Consider the following 21,385-nt stretch of genomic DNA (forward strand, 5'->3'; position numbering starts at 1 on the left):
GTCATGATACAGATAGAAAGGAGGTACTGGGTCTTTCTGGTGAAGGACTTTAAAAACACCGTATTTTTAGAAAGATCTCTCTGGGGCAGGGTTGGTAACAAGAATAAGGTTCTAGAGGCAGTAAGGCTAGTGAGTGGCGCCAGCAATAGAACAGGTAGGTGTAAATAAAGACCTAGGTTTGATTTTTGGCCACAGAAATTGAGGAAGAGCAAGGGAGGGAGATCGAGATCCAAGAAAGGATGCCCTAGTGAGGGACCCCCCTAAGTCTCCAAACTTCAAGGCAGAACTGCGTGTGTGGGGAACTCCCCAAGTCTCCCTCTTGATTTCACAGCCACCTATGCTGGCGCCCTCTCTCGTCCCCGCCGCCAGCCCCCGCCTCTTTTCTCAGGAAGCTTGGGTCTCCCTGGGAGCGGGTCAGCCCTTGGGGGAGGCCTCTCGGCTCGGTGCCCTGCAGCTCGGCTGACATTCGGGGTGAACAGAAGAGGGGCTCGGCGCCCCCCGCGCGCACATGTGCTAACCCAGGCAGGAGGGAGCGCCTTGGCGGAGGAGGCAAGGAAGAGGGGAGGGAGAGGCGCGCCAGAATCTCGGTCCCGGGCGCCCTGGTCGGCCGCGGAGGAGCTGCAGCCTCCAACAGGTTCGTAGAAGGCGCGCTCGCTCCCTGTGGCTGAGCCGCCCCGTCCTCCGCGCGAGCGGGTTCGCTGGAGAGACCCTGGCCATAGGCCCCGCGCTGCCGAGCTCCCCGAAGGCGGCTTCCTCCGGCCTCTCCCTCTCTCGGCAGCTCTCCGCCGCCGCCGGCTCTTCCGGGGCGAGGCGGAGGGCGCTACGGCTCCCTCCTTCACGGTTCAGCAGCACCTCGGGGCCAGCCGCCGTGCCGGGCGGGGTCCTCCTCCCGGGGTCCGCCCTGCACCGGTGGACTGGGGCCGCCCGCCCGGCGGGGTCCTCTCCTCTTCCCGTCCCGGTTCAGTACCACGGCCGCCGAGGACAGTCCCTCTCCCCCGCCGGCTCCACTCCCCGCGTCAGCACCGCCGCGGCGGACAGCTTCTGCCCAGCCGGCGGCGTCCTGGCGAGCGACGAAACAAAGCCGAGGGGCAGGGGCCCCCGGAGTTCCGTGCGGGTGGGCGGCGGCATCGACTGGGGGGTTTCGGCTTCTCCCGGAGCTGGGGCAGGGGCGAGCCGGAGGGGGGGGCCTAGTCACAGCCGCGCGTCTCTGGCTCGGGTCTGCGGCTGGCCGAGGCCTGGCGGTGCAATGGCGGGTGTCAGCTGCAAGTCGGGAAGAGGGCAGAAGGGGAGTCGGGCATAGGAGGGTCCTGGGCTCCGGTTGGGCGAGCTGGGCCTAGTCTGAGCTGGCAGGAAGGAATGCGCCGCCCCCTCTTTGCCCAGACCGCCACCCCAGCTCAGGACCACGGACTTCCAAGAGACTAACCCAGCAGCCCGCGGCTGGCAGCGGCGGTCCCTGACTCCGGCTGTCCGCGGAACATCCCTAGAAAGTGTGAGGCTGAGTTTCCGCGGGGGGAGGGGGCCGAGAAAGCGCCGGGAAGCCGAGCGCGGAGGAACCGGGCAGCTCCGGGCTCCCCCTCCCACCTGCCCAGTGTTCCACCCGCACGACCCGAGAAATCCCAGCCTGCAAGGAAGGGAGAGGGGAGGAGGCGACCCGGGCTGCAGTGGGGGATCGCGGCTCAGCTCTGGGAGACTGTAATCAGCAAGAAAAGAGGTTGAGAGAGCCTGAGGAGCGGGGAGGTTCCCAAACAGGGAAGCCAGCTTCGCGGCAGGAAACCAAACCTGGAAGAGAAACCTTTTCTCTGGGAGCTGAAGCTGGGAGGGCCTTCGGATCACGTGGTCCTCTAGATCACAGATACTCTCCCCGGGAGACTGGGCCTTGGGGGCAGACGTGACTCACCAAGGTCACTCAGCAATTTGGTAGCAAAATTGGGCCTAAAACCAAGTTCCTTAATTCCTGGGGACTGTTGTATAATGTGGAGAAGTCTTACAGAATTCCAGATGCAAGAGGAGCAGAGTGGTTTCCATTCTGAGTGCAGTCTCAGCTCTGTCAATTACTAGCATATGGCCTTGGGAAAGGGACCTCCTGACACCCTCTTCAGCTATTAAAGGGGAATAATAAGATTAATAGCACCTGCTTATGGTGAGGATTTGATGAAAAAGCTGTGTAATGAGTTTAGTGTAGTGTCTGTCACCTAGTAAATGCTCAAAAAATGGTTGCTGTTATTTCTTTTGTAAACATGTGCTAAGTACCTATCATGTGCCAAACACTGGCCATGTTCTGGTAGGATGAAGAAGTGTCCCAAGGATGTCACAGACCAACAGAGGAAACAGAAAACACAATGTCAGTGTGGTGTGATTAAGTATGGAAGCTAATAAACAAGGCTGTGTGATTTGGGAGGCAGGAGTGTGGAACTGTGGGGGGAGAAAGAGGGAAAGGGCCTCAGACACATGAAGCTGTGTGTAAAGGCATAGAGATGTAAAATCACAGCGACCAGGTTTATGTCACCATGCCTGAAGGTCCTCAGGATGGGCACTGGGAAGTGAGAGTAGAAAGGCTGCAGCCAGTTTCTAAATGGGCTTTTATTGTGGAATATTTCAAACATTTTGAAAAATACAAAACTAGCGTAATAAAATCCCACATGCCCATCATCCAGCCTTAACAGTTGGCCAATTTTGCTTCCTCTGTACTCAGACCCACTCTCATCACGCACATCAACATCTACTCTCATCTCTTTCACACACGCGCGCTCACACACACCCCAACTTATTTTAAAGCAAACCCAAAATGTTGTACAACACATCACATCATTTCATGAGGAAAGATTTTAACATCAATAACAACTTCTGCCATTCAGATGCTGTACCACCTTGAAAGTCATTGACTCAAATCATGACTTTCCCTTCTCAGTCCTGAACTTTCCTGTCCTTAGCAGAAAGTTTTGAGAGATAGGCCACACTTTGGTGATAAACCATATGCTTTAGAAGAAATTATTTTAGGAAAAAATAGGGGCTGGGGTTGTAGTTAAGCATTAGAATGCTCGCCTAGCACATGCAAGGCCCTGGGTTGATCCTTAGCACCATATAAAAATAAATAAAATAAAGGTATTGTGTCCAAATGCAACTAAAAAATAAAAAATAAGCATGAGGGGGCAGGCATCCACCTTCAACAGGTTTTTCCTAAGGCTTGTTTAACTCCTCTACCTACACTAAGGCCATAGGCCAGCAGCTATTTGAAAGATAGACCAAAAGACAAATGGAGCCCCGAAAAGAAAAAGTGTTTCCCTTTCAAAATAATCTGAATCAGGGACTCATGAAGATAGAAGCTTGAAGTTATGGAAATCACTGATTTAGAAATCATCAAGCCACATTTTACAGATGAGAAAGACAAGGGTCAGGAATGGGAAGGAATTTACAGAGAGTTCCTCAGTGCTAAAGCCAGAGCCAAGGTCTTTGAACCCATAATCTGAAGTTTTTTCAGTTCACCATTTTGACTAGAATATTCAGCCTTGGAGTTTCTCCGCACATAAACATGGGATGGCATTTTCTTCACCAGCTCATAGAGGCAGCAGGAGGAAGGGGAGGAAAGCAAGAAATGTATTCCTAGTTCTCAAGAGGGTGGTCATGTTTGACAGGTGGTCTTTGGGCCCTTTGATAAATTGCCCCTCTACATATTTTTGAAGTAAGTTGCTCCTGCTGGCCACTACCTTCTGGCCATGGTGCTAATCTCCTGACTGGCCCCAAGGGCTCGGCAATCAGACACCCGGGCCTAATTTCTGTGGATTTTTTCCAGTCAACCAGATGCATGGGAAGCCTTTCCTTTCTCCATTAGCCCTGAATCTGGCTGCACATCCCTCTGGACTACAGACCACAGCTCCTTTGATGTGTTAAATGAGTAGTGTTTGGCCCAGACCCTGGCAGGACTCAGAGCTCTTGAGCCTTTTTGGAGCATAATGTCTCTCCAGTTACTGATGCAATGTGACAGCTATGACGGGTTTATCTGCCCCAATCAGGCTCTAGGGCTCTGACTACACAAGTCAGCATTTTCATTTTTCAGGAAAGCCCTTCCTTGACTTAAAAATGGGAAAGATAAGATCTCACAAGTTCCCCCAAGTCTTCAGTATGAGAACCCATGAAAGGAGTTCTTAACATCCCCACTGAAGGGAAGTCAACAGAGAACAGCCAACGAAATTGTTTTCCTTCTGGGAGGATGAGTCAGGCAAGACAAAGGCAGGTGATCAAAATTGTGAACTTCACCTTGTGAAATTATCCCAGCTATTAGCCTGGGATGAGACCAATTTAGAGGTATTATATTGTCTCTGTCTAGTTGAATTGCAATATGTAGAATCCCAAAGGAACTTGATGAGTCTCTACTCTTCCTTCAAGACACTTATTCATTGAGTGGCTGTTCTGTGTCAAGCACCGTTCCAGGTGCTCGTGACATAGCAGAACAAGATATCTCACATCCCTGCTCCCCTGGGGCTTATAGACTCACAGTAGACACCATCATTAATATCATTTAACAGGTAAATATGGAAACATATAAAGAGACAAACAGATCGGGACAGCCTGTCCAAAATAGTGACATGGAACTGACATCCAAATAGCAAGAAGAAATCGCTATGTAAAACTGTGGGAAAGAACATTCCAGTCAGAGGAATTAGCTCTAGCAGAGGCCCTAATGTGAGGCTGGACTGTTTGGGGACAGGCAGGAGGCCAGTGTGGCTTGAGCAAGTGAGCAAGCAGGGGAGTGGCAGCAGATGAAGGCAGGGAGGGGAGAGGTTAGGTCACACGGAACCTTCTAGGCCTGTTCAGAATGTAGGATTTGATTCAAAATACTGTGGATGATTGCCAGATGGTTTTAAGCAGGAAAGTGATTAAAAACTGGTTTTGTTGTTAAATATACCTCAGGTTGCTGCATGGAGAATGGATGCCATAAGAATGCTGGGCTGGGCACAGGGGAGGCAGAGAGGGAGAGACACAGCCTCTGCTGCCTGGAGGTGCTTAGCGTTCAGCCAAGGAGACCATACACAAACAAGAACAGCAGCACCCTGTCCGGAGGGATGCCTGGGGTGTGCAGCATGGGGGCATCCGAGAAGGCTTCAAGGAATTAGGTGATGGTTGTTGAGTTGTACCTGGAAAATAAGAGTAAGTAGGGCTGGCATGCAGGTAACCAGAGAGGCAGCAATGATAGCAGAGCAGTGTGTGGCCCAGGAGCCAGATGGCCTGGATTCAAACCCCCGCCCTGCCCAGTGAGTGGTTAGGCAAGCTATTTACCTCTGTGTGCCTCCATGTTCTCATCCTTGAAACAGAGATGATGAGAACCCAAATCCCCTTATCTAAGGGGTTTCTGTGGGGGTTAAGTTAAGCTGGTGAAGCACTCAGAAAGTTCTGGCACTCAGAACTCGTTTAGCCACATGAGTACTGCTAAATTAAAATGTGGCAAAATGGGGGTGGGAGAACAGGAAGCACATGCTGAGGAATGTCAACTGGAACCCAACTCAGAGGAATGTGGAATCTCAGGCCAGGGAACCCCATCTTGCTCAGAAAGCAATGAGGAGCCATCAGAAACATGTAAGCAGGGAGGTTAAGAATGGAGAGTAAGAGAAAACCCAAAGGCCCAGAGAGGGAAGGGCACTTACCCATCACGACACAGCCAATTCAGGCAGGATTCTGTTATCTGTTTCCCCCGTTGATCCGATATCTGTAGGAAGGCAAAGGCAGTATATATTTTGTTCTACCACTGCATCCTCAGTTCTAAGATATTCTTGGTAAACATTTGAGAAATACATTGCCGAATCAGTGACCAAGTAGGACAGGAAACATCAGAAACCTTGAATTCCTCAAAAGGTCAATGCATTTGGAAGAGTTGAGAAGCCACTCAGGAAACTAGATCAAACATGTAGAGGTGTTGTGTTGGGATCTCAAGTCCCTCCAAACCCCAGGTTTTCTCGTGACAAAAGACACCACCACCCACACTTCCCCTGCCACCCCACCCCACCAATCCCCAACAAGCATTGCCGCATAAGGTTCAGAAGTTAATCTTGGTAAAGTGCCTGAAAGATAAAAAAAACGTTCCCCAGACATTCAGTATGGTAATTGCCAATGCAGAGAAAAATCTATCCCTGTGTTTGAAAAAGGCAGGTCTTTGTGTTCCTCGGCCATTAGAATTCCTGTCTCTGACTCCTTGGGAAACTGCGACAGCCAGGCGGGCAAGAAGGGTCTTGCAGTTCAAGCAGCAGATGGCAGGAGGATCTCAGTTCCAGCTCTCATCGCTGAATGCCTATTTAGAACAGGGCACGGGCCCAGGCACTTCTCCAACAGGAGAGAACCCCAGGCCAGGCACTTCTTAGCTGGGAAATCTGAAGCAAGTCCCATCATTTTTCTGAGCTTCAAGTTCATCATTGGTAAAATGGGGATGATACTGCCAGGCCTCACTGAGTCATTTTGTCTAGTGACAGCATATGTGCAAACAGGCCTTCAATTCTGTCAGTTATCCTGAGGGGTTAGAGTTATCATCTCTCTTCCCATGTGTGGAAGCTAAAGCCCAGGGATTGGTTCCCTGAGTTATCCACACTCACTGAGCACCTACTATGGGCCAGTACCTGTTTTAGGAGCTGGAAAGAATAAGACAGACAAGGGCTGTGTCTTCACAGAGCTCAAGTTCTAGTGGGAGGATAGAAAACAAGCAAGTGAACACATAAAATAGTGTTACCAGGTCCTATAAATGCTAAGAGGGAAACAAAAGAGGGGGATATGGCAAGGAGGATGGAGGGGGGTGGTATTTAAATAAGGTATCCAAAAAAGACTTCAAGGGAGAAGGATTGAAACTGATGTCTCTTGAGAAGAGTCAGGCCATGGATGAGCACCCTTGCAGAGGAAGCAGAAAGTGCAGATGAAAGAGCTCAGTAAGGTTTCAGGATAGGAACAAAGCAGGGCCGGGGATGGGGGGCAGTGGATGAGGAGGGTAGGAGAGTGGAGGGGACATGTTGGATAGGCCCTTGAGGGCGGCGTGGAACATATTTGTGAGACCGAAGGGTGGTGCAATCTAAATTGTGGTGAAGCCACACCCTCAGCCACACAGCCAGTTAAGGGGCTAGATGGAGGGAAGCCCACTTCAGAGTGATCCTCTGAATCTTCCCAGGCCCAGAGGCCCCAGTGCCATCGGCCAGTGCAGGTCAGCCAAAGGGCAGGCCAAGTGAAGCATCTGCAGGATTCACCTGCTGGGAAGTAAATCCTTTAGCTGGAGGACTGCCGTGGGCACGTGGGCACTGTGGTGTAGTGCAGATAGATAGCTAGGCTGGAAGGGGAGGGAAAAGACAAAGGGCTAGCAAGACCCGGGTGAGGCCAGTAAGAGAGCCATTCTCCCCCCACCATGCAAAAATGTAAGGAGGTGCTTAAAAACTCAGCCATCAGGGTAAATAATATTCTATGCAAATTTTTTTTATTTTGGGGGAGGGGATTTAAACCACCACTGAGCTACATTCCCAGCCCTTTTTATTTCAAGTCAGGGTCTCACTAAGTTGCTTAGGGCCTTGCTAAGTTGCTGAAATTGGCCTCAACTTGCACCCTGACTCAGCCTCCTGTGTCACTGGGATTACAGGTGTGAGCCATCACAACCCACCTCAATTTTTTATTTGTATTTATTTATTTTATGGTATTAGGGATCTAACTCAAGGGCAGTTTACCACTGAGCTATATTCCAAGTCCTTTTTATTTTTTATTTTAAGCCAGGGTCTCCCTAAGTTGACAGAGCTAGCCTCCAACTTCCAATCCTCCTTCCTCAGCCTCCCAGGTTGCTGGAATTACAGATGTGTGCCACCACACCCAACTGCAATTTTTTAAAATAAAATTAATGCCAAAATTCTATGACTAAAATATCAAAAATTCTAATAAAGTCAGAACATAAAAGAGCTGGGATTAGGGTGCAGCAAGTGAGGAAAGTCAGACATGAGCAAGATCTAGTCCTAGTCCTGAGAGTTTTCTCACTGGCACTGACACTGCCTAGGTCAGGCCCTGCCCCATTCAGCCACATTGGGATCTAGTCTGCTCATGAGGGGCCTTGACCTCTGCCTGCCTCCTCTATAGAGACAGAAGCCCAAAACAAGGACCACACATCAAGAAGGTGATGCAGGGGCTGCAACCCAGGGCACTATAATGTTGAGGTGACCTGGGTTCATGCCATCCCTTATATACTGTGGGACCCTGAGTCAGGTGCATCACCTTATTCCTGGTAAGGTGTAATGAACTGAGTCTAGCATTGAAAGTCAGTCTTCCCACTAGTTGACCCACCCTGGGGAGTTAGAGGCCCTCTCCTGACCCCCAAGAAAATCACTGCTGCAACTCTAGCCCTGGGCCCAGGCCCGAGGCCCAGAACCCACTTGACTACTTGGAAATGGTGTCTTGGCAACCTCTCAGCCTTCACCTTGGCAACACTACCCTCTTCACTTCCTCTCCTTTGATTGGGCTGGAAGGCAAGGTGGAGCTGGGATGTCTCCTGACCACTAGACCTGCCCAGAACTGACTGGTCAGTTCTTAGGCCTCAATTTCCTTATCTGGGATCCCAGGGCTGATAAAATCTAGTCCCCTAGGATTCAGTAAATAATGTCTGAAGTCCTCTAACACCTGGCAATTTAAAGTGTGGTCTCCTAACCAGCAGCATTAGTATCGGCCTGGAGTTGATTAGAAATGCAGAATCTCAGCTGCATCCCAGACCTACTGAATAAGAATCTGCATTTAACCAGAGCCCCTGGTGATTGGCACACACATTAAATCTGAGAAGCTGATCGATTCTTGGCACAAAAGAGATGCTCATTAAATTTTAGTGCTGCTTTCCTACCCACTGGGCTCTCAGTTAGATCTTGACTCCAGGCAAGAGGAAAAACTCAAGATGGAGAGATGAGCTCCTGAGATGGACACCTCATTAAATCTTAAATACTCAAGTTCTGAAGCCAGGGAACCTGACCAAGCTCTTTCTACATTTCTCCATGTGAGTCCTCCATTTTGTTCATCTGTAAAATGGGAATAATAATAACAGGTAATTCATATAGTTGCTGTGAAGATAAACTAAGAAGATATTAGGAAAATACTCATCAGAATGCTTGGCATGTAGTAAGTGTTCAAAAAACGCTGTGGTTGTGATGGTTGCACTGGTAGTTCAAGAAATTTGTGCCTGAGAACAGCCCATGTAATGAAACGGAATAGATAATATTTGTATATCTCTTTGCTATTTATAAATCAATTTAGTTAATAGCATTTCAACTGACTGTCATAACCCTTTGGGTAAGAAAGCGTGAAATATATCCATTTTATAGGAAAAAAAAAATCTAGACTCAGGGATAAAGCAAATTGTCTAAGGTAACCAGAATTTACATTCCTGGAGTCTGACACTAAAATCTGTGTTAGTAATAGAGCATCCAACCATGAAAAAGATCAACCATGGAACATGTTGGACTCTGGATATGGTACTGTTCAACCTTCCTATTTTACAGAAGGGAAACTGAGGCCGGTGGAAGGGAAGAAACTTGTTCAAGGTTGCTCAGACAGAACATCAGTCTCAGATCAGAACCCAGCTCCCAAGGCTCCCAGCCTAGAGCCCTTCCCAGGATTGAAACCCACCTTTTCCACCTGACTGGTCTGTTCTCTGGACAGGTCTAGGGGTCAGGACACATCCCAGCTCCACCTTGCCTTCCAGCCTAATCAGAGGAGAGGGAGTAAAGAGGGTAGTGTTGCCAAGGTGAAGGTTGAGAGGTTGCCAAGACACCATCTGCAAGTAGTCAAGTGGGTTCTGGGCCTCGGGCCTGGGCCTGGGGCTAGAGTTGCAGCAGTGATTTTCTTGGGGGTCAGGAGAGGGCCTCTAACTCCTCTAACAGGGTGGGTCAACTAGTGGGAAGACTAGACCCAGTCCATGAGGCTGAGTCTCCTTCATCAACTCCTTACCTCATCAGGCACCAAGTCCTGCTTCCTTCTCCTCCCGTCTTTGCTACCCCGGAGCCACTGCCTTAAGGTGTCTCCCTGTCTGTGGCCTGGCAAACATCCCAGGATTCCTATCTTCATACCCCATTCTCATTCCCATACCCCCTGTACTCCTCTCCAGAGGCACAAGGTGGCCTATCTCAGCTTCTGTCAGGACCTTCCTCCACAGGCCCTGACCACCTGCCAGTCTCATCTTTCACCCCCAGGCTCCAGCCCCACGACCTTCCTCCCAGTTCCCTGAGTGGATCATGTTCTCTCCATGCCTTTGGGCCTGCTGTGCCTTCTGCCTGGAAAGCACCCCCACTGTCTGCTTGGCCTCCTCTATGCCTCAGCCACAAGCCTGACTTCTCAGAGGTGCCCTCCCTGCTGCTCTCGGCAGAGGGAAGCCCCTTTGGCAAATCTGGGAGTCATACTGCATGTGACTCTGTTCTCCTGTTTGTGTCCCTGTTAGGCTGTGGACTTTTTACATCTTGCTCCTAGAATAAGGCAGGAGACCTGGGTTACAATCATGCAAGATCAATCCTCACTGAGCCTCCTTGCCATCTTCTGTGAGATAGGAGCTGTGACATTGGCCTTGCCAAGCTAATGAGAATGTTCGAAATAGTGCTTGTGAGGAGCTGGGTTCATAGTTGACACACTGAAAATGGACCCTCACCTGCACAGTGAGGATAACTGGCACATGAGGGGGTTCTATAGAATAAAGCCCCACTCAGGGATAATCATTCTGGAAGTTAACACTCGATTCCCATAAGGCCCCAAATCCTCTCTGCCCATCTGTCATCCATTCAACAAAAGCTTACTGAGCACCTACTATGTGCCAGGCAATACCTTATATGTGTCAGCAATGTGCTAGCTGTTGTGGACTCAGCAGTAGGTCAACACTCAATGTGTTTTTCTTTCCTTGCCATCTTAAAGGTCAGATGCTTGACCGTGCATAGAGGTGGCCCTGCCCAAGGACAGGGAAGCTGCCATTTTCTCTGAGCTGCCCATGCCCTGGGCAGAGGTCAGGCTTCATTCCCACATACACGCCCTCCTTAGCTCCCTGCCCCAGCCCATCACAAAACAACAACTCTGCCCAGTTTCCAATCCAGCTGTGAGTTTTTATTGTCAGCTCCTTGAGAGCAGGAGCCATGTTGCTCTTTCTACTACTCTGTCACCAGCATGTAGAAATGACCGGGCACACTCATTCACTTACCACATTCACTCATTCACTCAGCAGATACCTAGCAAGTCCTGCTAAGGCACGGGTGCTGGTGAGCAGCCAGTCCCTGCATCAGGGAATTAATTCTGACAGTGGGATTGAGGGGTTGTGGGGGAGGTGATAGTGCCATAGAGAAAGTTAGGCAAGTTCACTCAGTTGAGACCCAGGGGTCAGAATGCTGTTGTCCAAGGTGGTCCAGAAGGCTGCTGGTAACATCAGGGTCTTAGAGCCAGGCATATTTGTTAGAACCCCTCCTTCACTCCTTACTAAGTCCATGATCTGGAAGCTCTTCATTCTTCTGAACCTCAGTCCCAACTCCCATATATGATATTTGCCCCCATAGGACCACTTTGAAAAGAAGAGAAAAATAGAGGAAGAAGTAACAGGTTATATGCAGGGGAGGTTGGCAAACACTGCAGGCCCCTTCAGTGGCCCAGACCTTAGGGCTTGACCAAGAGAGGCCCCAACTGCAAAAGAGAACAGGGACTGGCGTGAAAAGAGGGAGGATTGTGGGTTCAGATCCCAGCTCCACACTTATCTCTGTGTGACCTTGACCAGACTATCTTACCCTCTCCACCCCTGTTATTCCCAATCTAAAAATGGAGATGAAACATTGACCTCACTAATCCTAATATGTGAAAGAAAATCCAGCAAACATGTCAAGTGATGGTTAGTCAACAAACGCTTAATGGGGCCTATGTTCTGCCAGGCCTTGGGCATGAAGGACCATCCTTACCTTCTAAGGAATATTTGGTGCCTCCTAGAACAAAGCAGAGGAAGGTAACTAAAATTTGAGGGGCTACAGTGTAATAGGCATCTTCTTCACAGGCATGATCATATTTAACAATGAGAACCAGAACTTATTCAGTACTTAATGTAGGAGGGTGGTGCTATTAGAAGCCCCATTTTGCTGGGTGTGATGGTACTCGTGTTATCCCAGCAACCCCAGAGGCCGATGCAGAAAGTCAGAAGCTAATCCAGGCAATTTAGCAAGACCCTGTCTCAAAATTACAAGTGAAAATGGTTTGGAATGTGGTAGAGTGCCCCTGGGTTCAATCCTTAGTACCACACACCTGCACACATAAAAAGAAAAAAAGAGAGAGAGAGAGAGAGAGTGACAGAGAAGCAGCAGTCCCATTTTACAGATGAGGAATCATGTCATAAAACAATATGTTTATGTCATAAAACATTGTAGCCAGCATATAATCCAAGTATTGCCTCAACCAATGGGTCAGGTAGGCAGCTGCTATCAGGTTAGTGAAGTGGATCAGCAGTTGGGGCTGATGCCTGACACAGCCCCATCCTGCCCAGTCATTTGATACAACTAACAGAAGCAGTAGTGGCCTTCAGAGACACTTCATTTGCTCCTGGGGTTCCATGTGCATTCGGGAAGTTGCCTACCCCATGAGCTCTCTCTTCACCTTCAAAATTCTCTCATTCCTCTAGGAAGTTGGGCATCTCTGACATGCTTTCTGCTCTGATCACTGACTGAAAGCTCCTGCATCCCAGCTTAGCCAGGAAGCAAAGGTAAGGGTACTGCCCTGGGTCACACCCATGGGTGGTATTCAGAAAGCACCACTGCACCCACCCCCCAGCCTTGGGGTTCTGATGAAGAGGGTCATGATGACATTCCCCCTCTGAGTTCACCAAGAACACTCCTTAAGTTGGAATGAGATGGATCAACTAGGCAATATGGCAGAATGGTGTTAGATTGCATCTGAAGAGTCGTTTACGACAGAGAAGCGCTTTTCATGAATTGTCTTATTCTGAGCTGCCCTCCAGAGGTGGATATTATTATCCCCAGTTACAGATGAGGAGATTGAAACTCAGAGGGGGAAACAACTTGCCCAAATGTATGTAGATGGTAAGGCTGAATATTGACCTATTTTTTCTTGCCCTGTGCACTTTGTAGGTTCGTGGTATCTGTTTGATGAATGAATGAGCTAATTGATGAATTGCCCAAGACGAATAGCAGGGCAGGGCTGAGCTAGAACTTGTCTTACCTGTCATCGCCAGGTCCTGTGCTCTTTCTGCTGAATCACCTCTTTTTGCTCTAATGAGCTCAACACCCCCACCTCTACTCCCACCCCATCCAAGGATCTCAAGCATCTTGGGTATGGTGTCCATTAGCCCCTTCTGCTGTGGACAGAAGGACAAAGGTGGAGTAGTCAACCTTAGCTCCTCTTCTGGGTGGCTGGCCAAGCTGAGATCATATCTAGCATCCCTCCATCCACATCATCTCTTCCCCACCACCCACTACCAGTAATCCAATGTGCCTAGTTGTAAACTTGTTTCTTTAAATAAACAGTCTTGAGTTTCATACCAAATAGTCTTTTAAGAGGAGGAACGACTCCAGGCCACCTCATATTTAGCATACAGTGAGCCACATATTTGCACAGAGAGAGTGTGTGTGGATATAGAGATCGCTCGATCGCTATAGATATCATTGCTCATCCAGATGGGAGCTATTTATGATGCTGAGTCATTTGCAGAGAATGCCACTGAGGGATTCCAGGCTGGGCTCGGAGCCCCAGCCTCACAGACCTCACGGCTCTCTGCCTTGTCATTACTTTTCACAAATGGAAAGAGGGAGAGAGAGAGAGTAGTCCCCCATCACGGTGCAGGACAGAAGAGAATATTTTGGCTGCAAGAAATAGAGACTTTCTCATAACCAGTTCTCCTTCTTCAAGTCATTGTCCTTCATTCCAAGCTCCCCAGCATTACAGGTGAACTAATCCAATCCCTTCATTGCTGTAGGAGAGAGAACTGAAACCCAGAGGGAAGAGACTTGTGCAGTGTCACACAACGTGTCAGCAACAGAGCTGATAGTAGACCTCGAAGCTGATTGTTGGTCTGGGGATTTTTCCACTCCCTCAGCCACCTTTTCAATTTTATCTCCAATGTCTTGGCACTTCATTCCTTTGAGGAGTTTCTTGTCCTCTGCAAACTTGGAGATGTCACTGAGCACTTTCTTCCTTAGGCTTCTTCAGGACAGGAGCTAGGTCCTGCTGGTTTTGGGTAACCCCCCCTGTTTAGTGCAGGGCCTGTATACACTGGGTGCTCAATGCATGAGTACTGAGCATTATATAAAACCAAACTCAGAATCAATTCCTGGGGATCCCTAGTTCTTCATTTGAAAAAGCACCCATTTATCTCCACCCTCTTTCTTGTCTCTAAGCCAGTTCTCTATCCATGCAAAAATAGACTCCCTCCCACTTACCACCCACCTCTGCCCAATTCTATAATGAATCAATTTTATTAATAGGCTTTGGGATAGAAGCTTGACAAAGGCTTTTTGTGAAAGTCACCCTTTATCTCCCTATATAGTTCACTTCTCAAAGGATTCTAATAAACCAGTCAGGTGGGATTCGGCCTTACATAAAATATTAATTAATCCACTCTTTCCCTCCATACACAATGTGTTTGTTTAAGTATTTAGTGATCTCTCTACCCTTTATGATAGATTCTTTTCAATGCTCTAAGAGACACTGAGATGTGATGCAAATGAGTACAGGCTTTGAAATTGGGTTAAAGTCTGGGTGGTCACTTAACTGGTTCTGCATCCACACTGATTGCACAGAAACCTGTGCAATCTAATTTTCACAGAATTAAATGAAATAACCTTTATAAGGTGTCTGGCACACGGTAAGTGCTTAGTGCAAGTTTTGTTTATTTTTTTAAATCAATAAACCCAGACCCATATGAACCAGATTCTAAAAGGAAAGGGGACAATTGACTCTGTGATCTGAGGATCTTAGGGTCGTACAACACCAAGAGGGTGGCTTGGCAAGTCTCGGGTAGCAGTTCTGAGAGATCAGGCTAGTTTGGCTGTTTGCAGTCTAGAAAAGAGGAATCTTTTCCCCTTGTGCAGAGGGTTCCCACAGCTGAAGGAAAAGTTTGAGTCTGGAATCTAAGTTGAAAACAAAGACACTCCTTGAGAGCCATAAGTGTGTTTTGTTAATGGCTAGATTCTACCTGTCTCCAAACTAGAGCCTGACTAAGGGTGATAGGAAAGAAGTAGAGGAGTACAGTATGTGTGCATTGAGCTGAGCTGACTGGCTTGCTTTGGCCTGGGTAGAGTTGATCTAATGGACCTGGCTCGAATTGACTTGAGTATTTTTGCATTTAGGGAATGAATCCAACTCTCAGACCTACCAAGAAAGAAACTTCCTGGAACTTGGGCTTAGCTAAGACCCAGTACTATAGTACAAAGGAGACCCCAAGGGTCTCATTGAAAACATTTGGGGAATCTTCCAAAGATGGAAGCGACTTAGAGAGGATCAAGATTATAGCTAGAACTCAAAGGATAGCAGCCTTGACATGGTGAGGGGACACCCCATGCAGAATATCCTTTAGGAAACTTAAAAACATACAGAAATTCTGCCAGATGTTTCCATATTTTTAAGGCCAAAGGATCCCCTCTTCCTTAGTACATACCCCAGTGGGAGGTTAGGGAGTCAAATAGTCTCAATGATGAGAAGAAAAGTCAGGCTGAGGCCAGGAGTTAGGCAGAGTTCCCTATTGCAGATGCTGGGGCAGTTGTGAATTGGTCCTTTTGGAATGAGGATTCAGGGGTCTGAACAAGGTATGATCTAACACCAAATTTATATCAGGCATTTTTTGCTGAAGGCAGGAGTGACCTAGGAACTCCAGCAGGGAATCAGGGAAGACCCTGGCATCACCATGTGAAAGGGAGGGGAGACTGCATCACTGGGGCCCCTTCACCAGCCCTATCACTGCCCATCACAGAATGCAACCAGACACCTGGGACAGAAAGTAACAGAGCCAACAAATTAATTTTAGGTGAGCAGGGAGGTTTTCAATGCTGTACTTGGCCATGTCTGTGTTTGTCTCTCGCACATTGATCTTGGGACCATCAAAGAAAACATATTCTTTTCCTCTCAGTCTCCCCTTTGTGCCCTCTAAAAACCTGGGTACTGTTTAGACATCAGTGTTTTATGAATGAATAATTAGGTCAGAGTGAAGCTTAAAAAATCCAGTGGAATATTTCAAGATGGCAAGATGGAAAATTTCAAGATAGCAAGATGGCCAAGATTCAAAACTAGAGATGCCCAGCCAAGAAAGACAGCATAGACCCAGAAGTTGCCCCTCAGGAGTTTGGCTCACAGGGAAAACTGAACTAAATAGTGCCAAGGGACTGGGTAGTGGAATTTGGGTTTAAAATTATGTTCCTCAGAGTCCCAAGCTTCTAAGAAATGTTCTCAAGAACCATTAAGAAGATGGATTGGGGGGTTGGGGGAAAGGTCCCAAAGAAGCAGCACTGGATTCCTGATTTCAATCACAAAAGCTCTTCTTTTATTTGTTTTATATATTGGATTTCCACACACAATTTTATCTTTAAATGATTCTTTGGATTTAAAAAATAGCATTTGGAAGGCACTGGTGTTGAAAGAGCCTAAGCATTTAGAAGTAGACTGTCTGGATTCAAATCTCAGCCCCATCCCTTTCTACCAGTGGAACTTCAGACATCTACATTCAGCATCTACCTTCTCTTCCCTAAGCAATCCTCCCAGGGATGTGTGAGCATTAGCTAAGATGTCACAGTATTTCCCAGAGGCTGGCACATATGTGATTAATGTTGTATAAGATGATTTTAGGAGGTGGTATACAGAGGAACATTTATTATTTAATAGCTCACAACTGTTGCATGTTAGAAATACATCAAACTCTGATTTATGGAAATAATATAGCTTTTCCTTTGAAATAAAATCATGCATTTTTTTAAAAAAGGAAATCAATTTGAAGAGAAATTCTAAATCAGTGAATAGGACCTATTGGGCAAAAATCATAAAGGTGGTACATTAATAATTGCAGTTGATTGCAGTTTGGGGAAAATTCAGATAACTTGTGTAAACCACCATAGTGACTGCCACTCAGGCAGGTCTCAAAAATGTTAGTTCTCTAATATTTGGGCATGGTGGTACTCACCTATAATTCCAGCAGCTCAGGAGGCTGAGGCAGGAAAAGCAAAGCTAGCCTCAGCAACTTAGTGAGGCCCTAAGCAACTTAGTGAGACCCTATCTCAAAATAAAATATAAAAAAGGGGTGGGTTATGGCTCAGTGGTTAAGCCCCACTGGGTTCAATCCCCTGTACCCCCCCCCCCAAAAAAAAAAAAAAAGGTAATCCTTTTATCCTTCTCTTCACTTTAACTTCCTGAGAAATCTGGGCCTAGAACCAGACTCATTTAGGGCAAAGCAGATGTCCTGCCCTGGTTGGCCTAAAATACAGAATGAAAGTAGGCATGGGGCAGGGAGCAGGGGTCCAAGTTCAGGAAGGAAGTAGGGGTCAAATCTGGTCAAGTAGCTAGCCAAATACTCTTAGAGCAGGCAGAGGCCACCAAAGCAACATTTTTCACAAAGGAGGTACAAACCATCAGTGGTCAATGGACAGTTTTAAGAGTTATTCAGGTACTAGTTAAAACTACTGGGAGAGGGGCTGGGTGCAACAGCGCATGCTTGTAATCCCAACAGCTTGGGAGGCTAAGACAGGAGGATTGTGAGTTCAAAGCCAGTCTCAGCAACTTATTGAGGCTCTAAGCAACTCAGTGAGACCCTGTCACTAAATAAAATATAAAATAGGGCTGGAGATGTGGCTCAGTGGTTGAATGCTCCTGAGTTCAATCCCTGGTACCAAAAAAAAAAAAAAAATACTACTGGGAGAGAGCTGAGGATGTGGGCCAATGGTCGAGCACTTGCCAAGCATTCAGGAGGCCCTGGGGTTGATCTCTAGCATGCGTGCACACATGTACACACACAAAAGAAAGGCCAAAAGAAAAAGTAAAAATTTTTAAATTTGGATCTTTTGCCAGGCTAATGATATGTGGTTAAGATCCTCTCTCTAGAAATACTGGTTAATGATCTCTCTAGAAATGCTTGGCAGCGACAGCAATCACGACTCCCAATCAGCCATTTGATCATGAGAGGAAACAACCTCTGCAGCACCCTGCATTACCAATCTAGGGTGTTCTGTAGGTCAGGTGGATCCATGCATCTCTGTAAGTTGAGTAGCATCTGTCCTGGTTTCGTGTTTTGAGAATGATCTTGTATTCCCTTTTAAAATATATGTATTAAAGGCTAAAAAAAAGAATTTCTCACTCTTAGTGAGTACAAAGTGAATAATATTCTAAGCAAAATGTACACAAGGAAAATAAAATAAAGGTAGATAAGCAGGGATGTCTCAGGTCCCATTGCAACATTCAAGGCAAACTTTATCCTGGAGAGGGCAAACTTTATCCTAAGAAGGAGCAAGATTGCTAGGGAGGTAACCCAGAGCCAGGAGCTCAAGAACCAGGACTGCCCCTTACCTTGGTGGCCAGTAGGACCATGACTATCATCAGAAGTTCAGTCTAACAGATCCCAGGCCTCTAGCAAGGCAGAACCTGAAAAGGATTATCCAATGGTTCCAGAAGAGAAGGGAGAAGGAGCTGAGAGCCAGCTTGGCATTCAGAGAAATCAGTGCCTTTGAGAGGAGCTGCCTTTGAGTTGAGCTACGTTGGTAATAAGCATCAGAAACCAACTCGGCCATATTCAAACAATAAAGTGAGTTGGGATGGAGGTGGTCATTGCTAGTACCCAGAATCAAAGGGAAGGCTGGCCACCAGGCTCAGGAAAGGACAGGAACCAAAGAGTAGTAAGGGCTGGAGCCAGAACTGGAGCCAATGATTCTGAGGTCCTCTGTAGGATGGATCCTCCATGACTGGGCTTTTTCCTGCTTGTATCACTCTGCTCGGGATTCCTGGCCCCAGGAGACAGTCCAGTGGGCCTGGCCTCGAGTGCTCCTCTTGGGCACAGAAAGCATGAAAACTTGATTAGACTGCTTCTGTGATTGAACCTGAGGAAGGGATGATTGCCAAAAACAAAATCAAGGGGCTGTGACCCAAAGGAGAAGGAATGGATTCTAGGTAACCTAAACTAGCAAAAGTCTACTCTAAGGGGCCAAAGGACTCCCAGGCTACATGGTTCCCTGGCCTCACTCCCTCGGCCTCCTTTCTTACCTTCGCTGACTTGAGCCAGTGCTAAGCTCTACTGGGGCAGGGCCTCTTCAGGCTTCCAGTGAGGGGCTTCTGGACCCCCCTGATGCTCTGGGAGCCCCAGTCGGAGGGAGGACAAGCTGGACAAGCCTGGTCTTTGGTCTCATGGCTGAAAAAAATCTGCTGGGCCAAGAAAGTCTAAAGAGAAGTAACTCAGTCAGTGATTACCAACCCCGCCATCCTCCGAGTAGGCAGGGAGCAAAACCACCACAGGAACCTGGTCTATGGGTGCCTGTCTACACAGCAGCCACCACCAGCTCCAGTCTATTGTTACCACAAAAGCATGCAACCCCAGAACTGATGGAGATCCTGATTTGTTTTAAGTAAAGCCCCAAATCCAGATTGTGCTTACTGAACAGCACACACTGCCAGTTTGTAAGCCCCGGGACTATCTTCTGTTCATCCACTACAACTCCACTGAAATACCCAAGAGGTGAATCACGCTCCCGAATCCAGGCTGTCAAGCCCAGAGTTCACAGGCAGCAATGGCCAATCTGCATGTGTAGCTCAATATATCCTGAAAACTGGGAAGAGTGGAGAAAGAATTTCATTTACCCAGGATGTCTGCCTTACCTTACTTTTCTAATCAGTAAACACTAGGAAAAGAAAATCAAGTTGATGGAAAATAGAGGTCAAATGCCACTGAGCAAACCCTTCACAGTGAAATTGCCGCTGGCCCCTTTGGCATCTTATTTGAGATCCACGATGACCCAGAGGTGACTGCAACTGTCCACCGAGCTTCTCTTCTGTGATCAGATGCCAATGTACTCAGGGATCCTGACCCTTACTGCACTGTCTGCCTTGGCCAGACCAGATTTGTCAAACAGCAAGTCAATGAGCCCCACTCCAGGGAGCTCCAAGACATTTTCCAATGCCTTCATCAGGCTGGGCAAGATGCAATAGTCTCCTGGGATAGAACCACTGGATCTTAGACATACTTTAGAAAAAAAGGCAAGCCTGGAGACAAGTTCCTAGTAAGACAAATTCTTAGCAAAACTCTTCACCTCTCTGACTTTTGGTTTAATCATCTCAAAAATTGAACAATGACATCTTCCTCCCAGGACAATTGTGCAAAGTCATGAGATTACACATTTAAAGGTCGTGGAGCACAGTAGGACCTCAACTGATATTATTTTTCTTCCTTTTCCCCGTTGATGTTGGAGGGACTTCATCTAACCTCCCAGCAGGTGCGTTCCCTATTGGCAATCATCATTCTCATTTGTATATCTCTGATGATAAGAAGTTCACAGCCCCCTCAAGCATCCTGTGTTCATGATGTATCTAGGTTCTGGTGTCTTTAAGGGACTAAGGTTTGAGGGAAAGGATCTTGGCCTGACTCCCCTCCACACTCTGGTTGGCCAACCAGCTTGGCTTCCAGGTGTTGTCTTTGGGAACAGAGTGGTCAGGATGAAGCAGGTGAGGGGATGGAGGTAAGGGAATGTGTGTCCATTTGTGGTTCATAAGGAGGAAACAGGGAAAGCCATTTTGTAGGAGACAGGACCAAGACTAGGGTCATTTATCCCAGAGAAATCTCTGGAAGACATGTCACAAGACAATGGTGTAGGTTCAGCCTCAGAGTAAATATGGGGAGCTTTAGAGGGGCACATAGGAATCTAAAATAAGAATGAGTTTTCCTTCATTCATTCTGCAAACATTCACTGTTGGTCCACCATGCCAGGTTTCCTACAGAGCATAGAGGACAAAGAATCAAATCAGTTGCTGTCCCTGATCTTAGGGGAGTGGTAGGTAAGTAGATATTGGTTTGTGGTTTTTGCTTTTTTTTGGTGCCAGGGATTAAACTCAGGGGCACTCAACCACTGAGCCACATCCCCAATCCTATTTTGTATTTTATTTAGAGACAAGGTCTCACTGAGTTTCTTAGTGCCTTGCTAAGGCTGGCTTTAAACTCATGATCCTCCTGCCTCAGCCTCCCAAGCTATTGAGATTACAGGCGTGCACCACCATGCCTGGATGGTATTAAAACCATAAGATTCATTGAGATAAAGTCTGTGATGGGTCCCACAAGAGCTCAGTTGAAGGGTACTGAACCCAACTGGAGGGTATTCAGGAAAGGATGAGGATAAGGAGAGAGGGAATGCTGGGCAGAATTTGTCATGGGCAAAGGCACCAAGGTAACAAACAGCCTGCTATGTGAAAGACC

At 47.6% G+C, this 21,385-nt stretch overlaps 1 protein-coding gene across 2 annotated transcripts in view; it reads left to right on the forward strand.

The window, feature by feature from the left end:
- The first annotated feature begins 393 nt into the window (after window positions 1-393).
- Cplx2 (complexin 2) overlaps window positions 394-21,385 on the forward strand; it is a 78,141-nt gene continuing 57,149 nt past the window's right edge. The window contains exons 1-2 of one of the 2 annotated variants that reach the window (XM_046468099.2): window positions 394-634; window positions 12,620-12,700. The gene's annotated coding sequence lies outside the window, so the exon portion shown is untranslated. The remainder of the gene's footprint in view (window positions 635-12,619; window positions 12,701-21,385) is intronic. The other variant, XM_046468100.2, reaches the window with a different exon arrangement.

This window comes from Marmota monax, unplaced genomic scaffold, assembly GCF_021218885.2.
Source record: "Marmota monax isolate L192 unplaced genomic scaffold, Marmota_monax_Labrador192_F-V1.1 WCK01_AAM20220418_F8-fsc00196, whole genome shotgun sequence".
In the NCBI taxonomy this organism is placed as follows: domain Eukaryota; kingdom Metazoa; phylum Chordata; class Mammalia; order Rodentia; family Sciuridae; genus Marmota; species Marmota monax.